The sequence below is a fragment of the Hemitrygon akajei genome, chromosome 25, assembly GCF_048418815.1.
Source record: "Hemitrygon akajei chromosome 25, sHemAka1.3, whole genome shotgun sequence".
Taxonomy (NCBI): Eukaryota; Metazoa; Chordata; class Chondrichthyes; order Myliobatiformes; family Dasyatidae; genus Hemitrygon; species Hemitrygon akajei.
The window spans coordinates 28,245,360-28,259,113 of record NC_133148.1 but is presented as its reverse complement, the minus strand read 5'-3'; the positions used below and the strand labels follow the sequence as shown (position 1 = coordinate 28,259,113).

General features: G+C 42.5%; 1 protein-coding gene across 6 annotated transcripts in view; it reads left to right on the top strand.

Moving 5' to 3' along the window:
• LOC140716481 (ryanodine receptor 1-like) overlaps positions 1 to 13,754 on the top strand; it is a 560,721-nt gene that overhangs the window by 28,638 nt on the left and 518,329 nt on the right. The gene's annotated exons all lie outside the window — the stretch shown is intronic.

The following is a 13,754-nucleotide window of genomic DNA, read 5'->3' as shown; positions in this document are numbered from 1 at the left end:
AAAACACACTATCTCTCCTAACTCCTGAGTTTAACGCAAGCCCTGATGCTCTCAGATGCAAGATACATGCTATTTACTCCCACGGCGGTGCATCATGACTGGGTAAATGAGGAAAGCTCATGTAAAAGGTGAAACATTCCAGAAGATGGAGGAGGAAATGGCAAGGTTCCTAATCATGGGAAGGTTAGAGGTCCTTGAATGACAAAGAAATCGTTCGTTCATTATGTGCCATGTCATATGACATGGACTACCATGGTCTTTCCATGACCATGATTATTTGTAGCAAATTTTTCTACAGAAGTGGTTTACCATTGCTGCCTTCTGGGCAGTGTCTTTACAAAACAGGTGTTTCCCCCCCCCCCCCCCCCCCCACCAGCCATTATCAATACCCTTCAGAGATTACCTGGCATCAATGTTTGCAAAGCCAGGACTTGTGAAATGCACCAGCTACTCATATGATCATCCACCACCTGCTCCCATGGCTTCACGTGACCCTGATCAGGGCCTAAGCAGGTGCTCCACCTTGTCCAAGGGTGACCTGCAGGCTAGTGGAGGGAAGACCTCCTTTGGTGGAGACGTACCTCCACCCTGCCACCCAGATATTGAAATGAGAAACAAACTGCTGGAGGAACTTATTTCCTCCTTTATTTCCTGAGGAGCATCAAGAAAGCTCACCTCTGTCCCAGGATACTGACGGACTTTTGCCGCTGTACCATTGAGAGCATACTCACCAACTGCATCTCAGTGTGATATGGCAATTGTCCCGTATCGGACCGCAAAGCACTCCAGTATGTGGTGAAAACAGCCCAGTGGATTATCAGCACCCAATTGCCCACAATTGAGAACATCTACCATAAACGCTGCCTGGGCAGGGCGAAAAGCATTATCAAGGATGCATCTCACCCTAACCATGGACGTTTTACTCTCCTCCCATCCGGTAGGCACTACAGGAGCCTCCGCTCCCGCACCAGCAGGCTCAGGAAGAGCTTCTTCCCTGAGGCTGTGACCCTGCTGAACCTCACATCACAGCGATAAGCAGTATTGCACCCATATTGTACTGTCTCAGTACTTTTATATTTGTGTGCTGTAGCACTTACTTTTTATTCGCAGTTATTTTGCAAATAACACTATTCTTTGCATTTCATTTGGCTTTTTATCTGTACTTGGCACAACGACAATAAAGTTGAATCTAATCTAATCTAATTAGTGGGCCAGGCAGCATTTGTGGAGGTAAAGTGATGGCTAAAAAAAGACCCTTACCAGGACTGAGTATAGAGGGAAGATGGCCAGCATAAAGAACTAAGAGGGAGGGCTAAGGCAGGGCAGGTAACAGGTGGAACCACGTCAGGAATTAAATGATGGCTAGATGGAGTCAGGTGGGAGAGGGGGAAGGGTGGATCTGGGAGACAGCAGATGAGTAGAGCCAGATAAGAAAGAGGAAATAAATGAGGTAGATGGATCACGATGACTTGAGAGGTGGGTGGAGGTAGAGGCTGGAAGGTAGTAAGTGGAGGCACATTAGGTTACAGATGCTGCAGCTTGATAAGCAAGACAGGTACCATTTAAGAGAGGGGAGGTGAGCGGCTAGATCCAGTTAGAAGTGGAGATAGAAGACTCAGTAGGTATTATGCGTGGTGATAGGCTGATGAAATCAGGTGGGGGGGGGGGAGGTGAGCCTGAATGGATCAGGAGGGGAGAGGAAGGATCGTGGGGTGTGTAGGTTACAGAAAATTGGGAAATGCAATGGTATCTATTTGGGGGAAGGGAAAGGAAACTCGATTGGTGTGGTGCAGGTCAATGCTTCCCAGACTTTTTTAACCCAAAGCCCCTCCATACTTGCCAACATCCCTCTTAGACACAATATGCTTTCTGGTGCCCCCACAGTATAAGAAAATGTCTACCATACGCTAACATGAGAAAAATGATTGTGCTTTGAATTTTTATTTGGCTTTAAACCTAGCCTGTGTGCGATACAACAGCTTCAATATCAGTGTGATCCTTGAGCTTGATGGTTCTTAGCAAGAGTTGAAATATCTGGTTCAAGTTGTGACAGCAAAAGCCTTAAGTCCCCATGTGTAACAATGTCCAAGCGGTTTCTGTTTATTTGTGAGTATGTGGTTCACTGCACTGAAGCTTCTTTCAGCAAGGTAGGAGGATGGAAATGCAATGAAGAGCAGTTTGGCTCTTCTCCAAAGACCAGGAATCTTCATATGACAGTATAGCCACACACCACAAAGCACAGCATCTTTGAATAGCATTTTGGCTTCTCCATCATTTCGAATTTCGATAATTTCTTTTTGCAAGCTCCCTTCCTGTTCTTCCACCTTGCAAAGAAATGGGACGTCACCCTGTCCAGAATTTCCAGATAGTTTAAATCATTGAATCAATTCTGGAAATGTTTCTTCAGTACTCTTGCAAATCACCATCTGTGAAAGAGATTTAATATTTTTAAAGATAGACTCAATCAAATCGATTTAGGGGATTGAGTCAAAAAAGCTCACTTTACAATTTAACTCTCAAGCCGTTCACACCGACTGCGCGTTATAACAGCCGTCCGGCAGTGCTTGCGCAGTACCAAGCAGAGTGCCATACTTTCCAGGGAAATTGTGAGGACATTCTTCTCCCAATGTTTTGCTTATATATTTCCAATTTTCTGATGAAAGTGGGCACTGTATCTTTGGCCTGGATTAAATTGAAATTGCAGTTTCATATTTAGAACGTAGCATTTTGTTGCACAGATCGGCTAGGTATGCCACATGTCCATGTAGAAGTACAATCTTGTTTCCCAAGCTCTTGTTGACATTGAGCGAAAATTCATTCACAGTCTCAAAAAGATCAAAGAAACATTTTAAGCAGCAGCCTTTTGACAGACAGTGCACTTAATATGAAGAAGCAAGCATTCAAACTCTTCATCATTATCTTGGCTTAACTGGTGAAATATTCTGCTATTTAATGGACGAGCTTTAATTTTGTTGATAGCAATTATACACTTTGAGCTCATTGCAGATTGATTCTCAATGCTTCAATTTTAACTTTTTACAAAAGAAAATCTCTTCATAAACTCAGGTTGGAGGAGCAACACCTTATATACCGGCTGGGTAGCCTCCAACCTGATGGCATGAACATTGACTTCTCTAACTTCCGTTAATGCCCCTCCTCCCCTTCTTACCCCATCCCTAATATATTTAGTTTTTTCCCCCCTCTTTTTTTCTCTCTCTTTCTGCCCATCACTCTGCCTGTTCGCCATCTCCCTCTGTTGCTCCCCTCCCCCTTTCTCCCTAGTCCTCCCATCCCATGATCCTTTCCCTTCTCCAGCTCTGTATCCCTTTTGCCAATCACCTTTCTGGCTCTCAGCTTCACCCTACCCTTCCGGTCTTCTCCTATCATTTTGCGTTTCCCGCTCCCCCTTCTACTTTCAAATCTCTTACTATCTTTCCTTTCAGTTAGTCCTGAATGAAGGGTCTCGGCCCAAAATGTCGACAGTGCTTCTCCCTATAGATGCTTCCTGGCCTGCTGTGTTCCACCAGCATTTTGTGTGCGTTTCTCTTCATAAACTTCTCTATTTCTGATAAACCATCCATATGCCATTAGTAATGCCTTGTTGTCTCGCAGTTGACTCATCCAGATGATCCCAAATTCTGTTTTTTGTAGCTCTGTGCACAGTTGATATTTTGATATTTAGTGTTTCCACACATTTTGTTAATACAACGAGCTGCAGAGTTAATACGCAGAGGAATTGATTTTAAAATACTGGTATCCATTTTGAGAACAGTAGTGAGCACTTCTGATAGAGCAGGCATTGCTAATCTTTCACCGATTTGAATGAGATTTTCCACACTTTGCTGTCATTTTAGAAATGCTATAAGAGGCAATGAGAACCCTCTCAGGATTATTTTTGGCTTTCTTGACAAATTACTCAACTAAATTAAAATAGAAAATTAAACTGTGAATGCCTATTGGATTTTGACGATGACAGCAAGTTGACACAGTCCGTCAGGTCTCGGGCCTCGAGTTAGGGTGCTTATTGTGCCCAGCAACTTCTGTTTCCCCTAACACCCCCTCAGGATGTGTAGCTGCACCACCCCCCTGCTGCTGGGAGTCACTGGTGTAGGTGATAGGCAGATAGAATCTGGTTGGGGAGGGGAGATTAGAAGGGTGTCTCAGTGACCTTCCAGGGTTTCTATCAGATGTTATTGGCAAGTTGATTCCAATGAGCTATCTATAAGAAGTGATACCACAGCATATGTACATATTCTGAATAACTATAGTTTTAGAAAGTCTGTAATGCTGTCATTCTTGTTCTGTCTGCTCTAGGTGCCTAGTTAACTCTTTTCTCATGAGATTTGCCATATAGGTGAGGTGATCCCCTTAATTCAACAGTGAGAAAAATATTTGGAATATGCAGGGGGAGCATGGAAAAACCATTGCTATCTTACCTATCTGCCCCTCTCATAATTTTGTATCCTTCCACCGGTCACCCTTTCTCTGTTCCAGGAAAAAAATAAAATCAACACACTCATTCTTGTAATGATAAGCTGCCTCCCTAAATGTAATGTTCTGGCAGAGGAGTTTCTACTGTCTGGACAAGTCAATGCCCAGGAGGCTAACAAACAGGAAGGATTAATAATGGGTATCCTTAAAGCATGTTGGTGTGTAGGTTAAAGACCTGACTGCAGTTTCCATCGTTCATTTTCATATTTGCCCTTTCTTGCTGACCAGAACAATGTCTATTAGACAAAAGAAACAAGAATTAAATACTCTATATAGTTTATACACATAACTGTAACCATACAGATAATTGGATAATATCTTTGTTCGTTCACTCTCTATATTGTATCTTTATGGATTTTTGTGTACCTAAATAAGGTCCTGTAAATGGCTGCATTATATATTCCTCCAATTTGGAGAATTATTTTGAGGAACCCTTATGCTCAAAGGTTGGCTTCAGGCTGTGCTTTTCCCTATGCTTGTTACCTAGCATGAGTGAGTACAATTTCCGTCATCCGTGCAGAAGATGGCAGATTTGTGCTTGGAATAAGCGCTATTTCTCTGGAATAGCGCCTCAACAATTTCTCCATTTGGTGATTGAAAGATTGTAGGAATGTTGTCCAGTCCACCTGAGAATCTTCTGATCCATCTCCCACTCAACCAGCAAATATACTCGTATTCAGAGCCATGTTGAGATTGAGTAAATGCATACAAGAGGGGACGTGGGCAGTTGGATCCAGTTAGGAGTGGAGAAAGGAGATACAAAAGGTATTGAGTATTGCAAGCTAACCTTCCATGATAGTACTCTGAACTTGGAGGTCAGACATTCAGTATAAGCAATTAAGGACAAATTCCCATCCTATATTCTGGTTGATCAATGCTGGTCGGACTCTGAACACTCAACTAAAGCAGAATATTGGAAGAAGTCGGCAATGATGGGAACAGTGCAGACTCTTACAGCTCAAAGTGCGGTGTACTAGTGAAGAGAATTGAAATGGCTAGGGCTCGGTATTGTGTAAAATGGGGATGACTGAGTATCAGGAGGAATGGCACTGAAGAACACTTTCTTCTGCAGCAGTGAATTGTTTAGTGAAAGCAATTCAGGATTAATAAAAGGGTTAATTGGTAAGCAAAAGAGTTGCATCCAGAGAGACTAGATAGAGAGGTTGAGAAGGGTTAGGCCATGGGTTGGAAGGAAGTTAAAGGTTATCAAATGGGTTGACTATTAGAGTCAAGTACATGAGGGTCAAGGTTATGGTTGTGGATGGGAACAAGAGAAGTTGGAATGGAAGGAAAAATGATTTTGGATTGTCCATCATTTGATCAACAACCAACAATCCAATCCCAATTCTCCCTACTCAGCCCCTTTCTCCACCCCCACATCCCCTACTTCCTCTTGATCCTATCCACAACTATAGTGAACAAATTGATGGTTTCAAAACTGGATGAGTGGAAGATGTGGCAGAAGATGTGATCCTGTGATCCATGAACCTAGTCAGGTGGCAGATTTCATGGTGAGTGAGTATTTCAGAAACGGTGACCTCAATTCCATAACCTTTAGCATAGCCATGGACTGGAATAGGAGCAGACAGTTTTTAATTGGGCAGTTGAATTATAAAGCATTTGGAAGGAACTTGAGAAAGTGTACAGTGGATGAGTTGAAATTGCTTAGGGTGCACGTGCATGGGGCTCTGGATAGGTTTGTCCATTGAGGCTGGCAAAAGATGGTAAGTACAATTGTGAAGAAAGCACAGCAGCACCTGTACTTCCTTAGAAGTTTGCAAAGTTTCAGCATGACATCTAAAACTTTGGAAAAATTTCTGTAGATGTGTAGTGGAGAGTATATTCACTGGCTACATCACAGCCTGGTGTGGAAACACCAATGCCCTTGAATGGAAAATCCTACAAAAAGTAATGGATACGGCCCAGTCCATCTTGGGTAAAGCCCTCCTCACCACTGAGCATATCTACATGGAGAATTGTTGCAGGAAGGCAGCATCCATCATCAGGGACCCCGACCACCCAAGACACACTCCCCTCTCTGCTCTCATCAGGAATCTGGTACAGAAGCATCAGGACTCACACCACAAGATTCAGGAACAGTAATTGCCCCTCAACCATCAGGTTGTTGAACCAGAGGGGATAACTTCACTCAATTCTGAGTTGGACAATCCACACCAGGGGTGTGTGAAAAGAGCTACTTTTTAATCAAAAGCAGAGTTTCGTGGCAGTTTTTCTGATATGAGGAGCAGCCAATCAGCAAGAGGAATTCAGTAGAAGGGTCCAATAATAGTAATTCAAGTTCGGGAGGAGCAGCCATTCATTTGGGGTGTACCCAGTCTTTAGAGTGACTTTGCCTCATCAGGCTTAGGCAAGACCAGGCTTGTATGATGTAGATTGTCTTGTAAGTTGCTACCTCTGTGTTCTTACTTGTTCAGTCCTCATCTACTAGGGCATAGTATAGTGAGAATGGCTCCAGGGCAGCATATTGCACTGCATGCGGGATGTGGGAAGTCTGGGAGATCTCCAGTCTCCCATATAAACACATTTTTACCAGGTGTACCGAGCTACAGGTCCTAAGAGAAAGTATTAAGGAACCGGAGCTGCAGCTTGATGACCCTCAACTCATACTGGAGAATGAAGAAGTGATAGAGAGGAACTACAGGGCAGTAACCACCACTAGCTTGCAGGAGATGGGTAATGTAACTGGGCGACTGTCAGGAGAAGGAGGGGAAATGCACAGCCAGTGCAGAGTACACCTGTGGCCATTCCCTTCAATCGTTACTATTGAGGGGGACAACCTACTAGAGGGGGGGAGGAGGTGAGCCACAGCGACCAGGTCTCTGGCACTGAGTTTGGTGCTGTGGCTCAGAAGAGCAGAGAGGTGAAGAGGACTGCAGTGTTGACAGGAGATTCTTTAGTCAGAGGAACAGAGATGGGGTTCTGTGGGCACGATAGAGACACCCGGATGTAATGTTTCCTCCCTGGTGCCATGACCAGGATGTCTCAGATCACGTCCATGGCATTCTCAAGGTCGAGGGTGAGCAGCCAGAAGTCTTGGTACATATTGGCACCAATGACATAGGTAGACAAGGTGAGGAGGTCCTAAAGATGGATTTTAGGGAGCTAGGTAAAAAGCTGAGAAGAAGGACCTCCAGAGTAGTAACCTCTGGTTTGCTGCCTGTGCCACGTGTTAGTGAGGGTAGGAACAGTAAGATTTTGCAGGTGAATGCATGACTGAGGAACTGGTACATGGGGCAAGGGTCAGATTTATGGATCATTAAGATCTCTTCTGGGGAAGTTATGACCTATACAAAAGGGATAGGTTGGGTCCAATATCCTTTTGGGCAGGTTAGCTAGAGTTGTTTGGGTGGAAGATCCAGGTGTCAGGGGTCATGAACTGTGTGAAGTGGGTACCATTACCAGGCAGAAGGTTCTTGGGAGACTGAAAGTCTGAAGGTAGATAAGTCACTTGGACCAGATGGTGTACACCCCAGGGTTCTGAAAGAGATGATTAAAGAGATTGTAATGATCTTTCAAGATTCACTAGATTCTGGAATGGTTCCAGAAGACTGGAAAATTGTAAATGTCACTCTACTCTTCAAAAAGGGAGAGAGGCAGAAGAAAGGAAATTATGAGCCAGTTAGTCTGACCTTAGTGGTTGGGTAGTTGTTGGAGTCGATTGTTAAGGATGTGCGTTCAGGGTGCTTGAAGTCACATGGTAAAATAAGTCGTAGTCAGCATGGTTTCCTCGAGGGAAAATATTCCCTGGCAAATCTGTTGGAATTCTTTGAAGAAGTAACAAGCAGGATAGACAAATGAGATTTGATTGATGTTGTGTACTTGGATTTTCAGAAGGCCGTTGACATGGTGCCACACATGAGGCTGCTTAACAAGCTACAAGCTCATGGCATTACAGGAAAGATTTTAGCTTGGATAAACTGAATAAAACAGTGGCTGATTGGCAGCAGGCAAAGAGTGGGAATAAAGGGAGTCTTTTCTGGTTGACTGCTTGTGACAAGTGACAGGGATCACTGTTGGGACCGATTCGTTTTACATTATATGTCATTTATTTGCATGATGGAATTGATGGCTTTGTTGCGAAGTTTTTTGATGATACAAAGATAGGTGAAGAGGCAGGTAGTTTTGAGGAAGTAGAGAGGCTACAGAAGGACTTGGACAGATTAGGAGAATGGGCAAAGAGTGGCAGATGGAATACAGTATTGGGAAGTGTACAGTCATGCACTTTGGTAGAAGAAATGAAAGGGTTGACTATTTTCTAAATGGAGAGAAAATATAAAAATCTGAGGTGCAAAGTGATCTGGGAGTCCTTGTGCAGGATTCCCTAAAGGTTAATTTGCAGGTTGAGTCTGTGGTGTGGAAGGCAAATGAATGCTAACATTTCAAGAGGACTAGAATATAAAAGTAGGGATGTAACATTGAGACTTTATAAAGCACTGATGAGACCTCACTTGGAGCATTGTGAGCAGTCTTGGACCCCTTAGACACTGGAGAAGGGTTCAAAGGTGGTTCACGAAAATGATTCCAGGATTAAATGGCTTGTCATATGAAGACCATTTGATGGTTCTGGGCCTGAATTCACTGGAATTCAGAAGAATGAGGGGTGACCTAAATGAAACCTATCGAATGGTGAAAGGTCTTGATAGAGTGGATGTGGAGAGGATGTTTCCAATGGTGGAAAGTCTAAGATCAGAGGACACTGCCTCAGGATAAAGGGGCATTCTTTGAGAATGGAGATGAGGAGGAAGTTTTCACCCAGAGAGTGGTGAACCTGTGGAGTTCATTGCCATAGGCAGCTGTGGAGGCCAAGTCTTTAAGGCAGTGGTTGATAAATTTTTGATTAGTCAGGGCATGAAGGGATACGGGGAGAAGGCAGGAGATTGGGGCTAGGAGGATAAAATGGATCAGCCATGATGAAATGATGGAGCAGACTCGATGGGCCAAATGGCCTAATTCTGCTCCTGTGTCTTATGGTCTAGCTTCATTTGACCCATCACTGAACTGCTCCCACTACATATGGACTCACTCTCAAGAAATCTTCATCTCATGTTGTCAATATTTATTGCTTATTAATTTATTATTATTATTATTGTTGGGTTTTTTTCCTTTTGTATTTGCACAGTTTGTTGTCTTTTGCACACTAGCTGTCCTCCCTGTTGGTGTGGTTTTTCATCTTTGATTCTGTTATGGTCATTAAGTGTGTGCACTAGAAAATGAATATACTTTGATAATAAATTTACTTTGAACTTTTGAGGTGTATTAACTATGAGAAGTGGAACATCTATTCAAGAAGAAGGAAGCATACTTGAAGTGTAGAAAGCAAGAATCAAACAGGACTCTTCAGAGTTTTAAAGTAGCCAGGAATGATCTTAAGAAGGGTCTTGGGAGAACTAGAAGGGGATATGAGAAGGCATTGGTGAGTAAGATTAAGAAAAAGCCTAAGGCATTTTAGACATACCTGTATGTGAAAATCAGAAGGATGACTTGGGTGAGGGTAGGACCAAGGGTAGGGATAAGAGAGAAAATATGCCTGGAGTCCAAGATGTTAGGGGATGCCCTTAATGAATATTTTTCTTCAGTATTCACCGGTGAAAGGGATCTTAAGAATATAGGCTAATATGTTAGAACAAGTTACCGTTAAGAAAGAGGATGTGCTGGAAATTTTGAAAAGCACTAGGATCTGGGACTGGATGAGATCTACCCCAGATTACTACAGGAAATGAGAGAAAAGATTGCTGCTCCTTTAGCAATGATCTTTGTGTTTTCACAGGCCAGAGGAATTGCACCAGAAGACAGAAAATGGCACATGTTACCCCTCTGGCTGTATGGATTCAGAATTTGCTTGCACGTAGAAGGCAGAGGGTGGTTGTAGATGGAGTGTATTCTGCTTGGAGGTCTGTGACTGGTGATGTTCCTCAGGGATCTGTTTAATAAACCCTGCTCTTTGTGTTTTTTGTAAATATGTTAGTTAAGGAAGTGGAAGTGTACGTTAGTAAGTTTGCAGATGGTGTTGTAGATAGTGTAAAAGGCTGTCATAGGCAACAACAGGACATTGATAGGATGCGGAGATGGACTGAGAGGGTAGCAAATGGATTTCAAACCGGAAAAGTGTGAAGAGATTCATTCTGGAAGGTCAAACTTGCAGAGTACAAGGTAGGATTTTTAGCAGTGTTAAGCAATAGAGGGATGTTGAGGTCCTCATCCATGGGTCCCTCAAAGATAATAGGGTGGTTAAGAAGAAATGTGGTGTTTTGGTCATTGTGAGTTATGAGGTAATGTTGAAACTTTATAAAACTGATAATACCGCACTTGTGTTCAGTTCTAGTCGCCTTATTATAAGAAGGATGTGGAAACTTTAGAGAGGGTGCATAGGAGATTTACCAAGATGCTGTCTGGATTAGAGAGCATGTCTTATGTGGAAAGGTAGAGTAGGTTAGGGATTTTCTTTTTGAAATGAAAGAGAGTGAGATGTGACTTGATAGAGGTGTATAAGATGATAAAAAGTGTAGATGGAATGGACAACAAATGCCTTTTTCCCAGAGCAGCAGTGGCTAATACGAGAGGACATAATTTTAAGATGATGGGAGGGAATTATGGAGTGGAAGTCAGAGGTTTAATCACACAGATACTGACAAGTGCACGAAATGCACTGCCGGGGTGGTAGAAGAGACAGATGTATTACGATCATTTAAAAGACTCCTAGGTACATGAATAAAATATAATTGTAAGGCTATGTGGGAGGGAATAGTTAAATTGATCTTGGATTAGGTTAAAAAGTTGGCACAACATCGTGGGCGGAAGGAGCTGTGCTGTGCTGTCTATGTTCTAGAAGGAAAGCGTTGGGTTGGCAAATTGACGAGTGTACAGAAGCTACAAGTTAGTGGGTGTGGGTTGTTACCATGTGGTGGGAAGCCAATGGAGACCAGTGAAAATAGATAACTTTAAAGAAGCTTAACTGAGATTATTTCCACTTGTTGACGTGTGAACTGCTCAGCGGTTTGCCTTTAAGCAATGCAGTCCTCACAAGCATTGTCCAGTTGGAATTGAATCATGTCAAAAAACATTGCATCATACAATATAGAATTTGGCCCTTCTACTCACTTGGTTTCCAATGTCCATTCAGTTCCTCTCTACACTAATCCCATTTCTAACATTCTGAGCCTTTGATGCCGTGGTGTTTTCAAATACTCATCTATATACTTACATTATTGAATTGACTTTATTTCTCACATCCTTCACATACATGAGGAGTAAAAATCTTTACGTTACATCTCCGTCTAAGTGTACTCACAGTAATTTATAATAATAAATAGAGAATATAACATAGAAATACACTCAAATCAGCGTGAGTTCATCAGTCTGATGGCCTGGTGGAAGAAGCTGTCCCGGAGCCTGTTTGTCCTGGCTTTTATGCTGTGGTACCGCTTCCTGGATGGTAGCAGCTGGAATAGATTGTGGTTGGGGTGACTCAGATCTTCAATGATCCTTCGGGCCCTTTGTTTACACCTGTCTTTGCAAATGTCCTGAATCATGGGAAGTTCACAACTACAGATGCGCTAGGCTGTCCGCACCACTCTCTGCAGAGTCCTGCGATTGAGGGAGGTACAGTTCCCATGCCAGGCAGTGATGCAGTCAGTCAAGATGCTCTCAATTGTGCCCCTGTAGAAATTTCTTAGGATTTGGGTGCCAATACCAAACTTCCTCATCTATCTGAGGTGAAAGAGGCACTGTTGTGCCTTTTACACCATACAGCTGATGTATAGAGACCACGTGAGATCCTTGGTGAAGTGGATGCCGAGGAACTTAAAGCTGTTTACCCTCTCAACCCCAGATCCATTGATGTCAATAGGGGTTACCCCTTCTCCATTTCTCCTGTAATCCACAACCAGCTCCTTTGTTTTTGCGACATTGAGGGAGAGGGTGTTTTCTTGACACCGCTGTGTCAGAGAGATGATTTCTTCCCTGTAGGCCACCTCATTATTGTTTGAGATTAGCCCAATCAATGTAGTGCTGTTGGCAAATTTAGTTAGCATTATGTGAGTGTATCTCCCCCCACTACCCTTTCTGACAATTCATTTCAGATGTTGAACATCTGGGTGAGAAAAGATCTTCAGGACCTCTTTAAATTTCCCTCCCCTTACCTTAAACCTATTCCCTTTGGTTCTGGAGAAAAGCAGGGTCCATTATATTTCGTATAATTCATTGTGGTCCTTCTCAACTTTCTCTAGTCCCCACTGCCATCTGATTCCTAAATGGACTTTGAACCCATGAACACTACCTCACTTTTTTAACATATTATTTCTGTTTTTGCACTATTTTAAATGTAACTATCTAATGTACATATATATATGCTTATTGTAATTTATTTACTTATTTTTTCTATAATACCATGCAGTTTACTGGTGCTGCTAAGTTAACAAACTCTACGGTATATATGTCGATGATATTAAACCTGATTCTGGTGACTTTGTATCACCCAAATTCCCAAATTTTTCTTGATCTGTGAGGATCACATGAAGATGCATGGATGTAAGGCTGAGAAATTAAAATTTCTTTCTGTTAGGACATGCTTGCTCTGATATCTACACATACAGATACAATTCTGTTTCTTTTTTTTTTAAAAAGTGATAATTTGGAGAACAATTGGAGGTTCAAAGGTAGATAATTAATAATATAAATATTATTGGTCTTGGTATCAACATTGCTCCCTCAGCAAAATGGGGTGTGCAGTAAGTGCTGGTCAGGTATATTAGCCTTCAGCAGAGATTAGAAAAACAAATATTTTTGGATGAATATGATAAAGGATAGGTGAACTTATCACTGAGTAATAACAGTACTTTCGGTTATTGATCGACTTCTTAAGAATAGACTTCTAATTATTTTAAAACCTGGGTGTTGCTAGCAAAGCCAGAGTTTGTTAATATCCTCGATTGCCCACAAGGTGCCTTCATGAACCACCGCAGTCCTTCTGATGAAGTGTAAGGAAAACCATAATAATGGAAGAGTTACACACTTACGGTGATATTAATTCTGATTCTGAGCCTGATGGTTGAAGGGTAATAACTACCCCAGAACCTGGCAGTATGTGACCTAAGGTTCCTATATCTTCTTCCTGATGGTGGCAGTGAAAAGAGAGCTTGGCCTGGACGGTGGGGGTCCATAATGATGCTTTCTTGTGGCAGCACTTTTTGTAGATATGCTCAATAATGGGGAGGGCTTTTCCTGTGATGAATTGGGCTGTATTC